The 2,131-nt window shown below is 43.1% G+C and overlaps 1 non-coding gene across 1 annotated transcript; it reads left to right on the top strand.

Annotated features, from left to right (window-relative positions):
• Positions 1-247: 247 nt before the first annotated feature.
• Positions 248-321, top strand: Trnan-guu (transfer RNA asparagine (anticodon GUU)). Its single transcript has one exon. It is a non-coding gene; the product is annotated as a tRNA-Asn (tRNA).
• The last annotated feature ends 1,810 nt before the right edge of the window (positions 322-2,131 follow it).

Genomic DNA, 2,131 nt, shown 5'->3' with positions numbered 1-2,131 from the left:
GACTGCTCTCCGCGCTTCCCGTCGCCTGCGTGCGTCGGGCCGTGCGCTCCCAGGTGACAGCACAGCCGGCTCTGGGCAGCGCGGCAGCCGAGACCACACCGAGTAGCCCTCGCTCGTCTGCTGTGAAGAGGCGCCGGGGACGTGAGCAGCGGAAACCGGAGCGGAGCCGGCGTCGCCCTCCCAGTTCCCGCCCGCCGTGGAGCGGCACGTCCTGTATGTGGAACGGGGGAAGGCGGGCGGCAGCCGCGTCTCTGTGGCGCAATCGGTTAGCGCGTTCGGCTGTTAACCGAAAGGTTGGTGGTTCGAGCCCACCCAGGGACGTGCTGCGGCGGGGTCATTTTCTTACTTCCCAGGCGTCCCGGCCGGCCTCGGACCCCGGGGACCACGCAGGCTGGAGCGGGCCTTATCTGAAGTCTGGTTTCCCGGAGTGACCAGCTCCTTCGGCTCCTTTGCTTATAGATAAGTGCCAAATAGGGTCTCCAACACACATCAGAATGCCAGGGCTACCTTCCACTGCAGTCCGCCTACGACTACAACCGACCCAGCCAGTTCCACTGATTGCCACGCTCTAGTCAACCCTCTGAAGGGAATATTTGTGATTAAAATTTGGTTCCACCCGGATAATCCAAACTCCCCACCTCAAGATCCTCGACTTTATCGTGTCTGTCTGCAAAGTCCTATACAAAGTAACATCCACAGGTTCTAGGGGTTCCACCTTGTGAAAAGGCTTACTTCACTATGCTGAGAAATATATCTTTTTGAGGGAAATTTAAGAAAGTCTAAACAAATGAAAGATCAAGCCAGTAATTGGAAAATTCAATGTATCATAGATGTCAGTTCTCCCCAAACTGATGTGTAGATTAAATACAATCGCAAAGCCACAGCAAGATTTTCTGTGTAAACTGACAATGATTCTATGGAAATGCAAACAGCCAAGTCAAGATGAAGGAAAAAGAACAACAGTGGAGGACTTTTGCATTAATTTACAGTAAGGACACATTGAGGTCTGGGGGTAAAAAGAGATAAATAGACCAATGTAGCATTAAGTGATTATTCATGACAGATACATTGACAAGCGTGTTTTTTAAAAATATATATATTTTTAGTTGTCAATGGACATTTATTTATTTATATGTGGTGCCGAGGATCAAACCCAGTGCCTCATGCATTCCAGACAAGCGTGCTACCTGCTGAGCCACAGCCTCAGCCCCATGACAGATACATTGAGTGTCACAAGGTGCCTGATACAATTAGAGGTGCTGGATTCTCAAAGAAGTCATTTTTGTGGGCTGGGGACATAGTTCAGTTGGTAGAGGGCTTTCCTCACATGCACAAGGCCCTGGGTCCAATCCCCAGCAAAATACACACACACACACAGTTTTTGTGCTAAATAGAACATTTAAAGGTTAAGTAAAACTGTATTCATTGTATTCACCAAAGCATTCATTGAAAAGTGATTATCACTGTTGGCAAAACTGGAGAAAGGTCCTTGCCATACAGTATTTATTGTCTCAATCAGTTTGAAGAGCCATTTAAAATTTTCCTATAAAAAATTACAATGTAAATGACACTGGAGTCAACAATTTCAATCCAAATACTTCTATACACATACTCATGGATGTTCATTACAATATTTCTAAAATAGAAAATAATCAGAGACAACCTAAATATTTATGTTAACAAATGGTTAGAACTTTAATGATACATACAATGAAATTCCACACAGTGGTTAAAAGATTGGAGATCATCAAATTGTACTACTGCATGCCCCCCTGCAAAATGTTATAATATTGCTATCTATATTACTATATCTATATACATGTATATAGATATAGTAATTGAGGGAAATTTAAGAAAGACTAAACAAATGAAAGATCAAGCCAGTAATTGGAAAATTCAATGTATCATAGATGTCAATTCTCCCCAAACTGATCTGTAGATTAAATGCAATCGCAAAGTCCTGTATGTGGAACGGGACTTCCACATATACATGTATATAGATAATATAGTATTTATTCCATTTATTCTAAGAAATGTGTTTTAGCAAACTGTTCTAAAATAGTTTCATCAGCAAAGAACATCTTCCCCCTTTTAAATTTTTAATTGAAACAATAGTCATGCATATTTATGG

The sequence above is a fragment of the Marmota flaviventris genome, chromosome 6 (genome assembly GCF_047511675.1).
Source record: "Marmota flaviventris isolate mMarFla1 chromosome 6, mMarFla1.hap1, whole genome shotgun sequence".
Taxonomy (NCBI): domain Eukaryota; kingdom Metazoa; phylum Chordata; class Mammalia; order Rodentia; family Sciuridae; genus Marmota; species Marmota flaviventris.
Note: the sequence above shows the minus strand (reverse complement) of the source record. Positions and strands in the feature narration are given on the sequence as shown.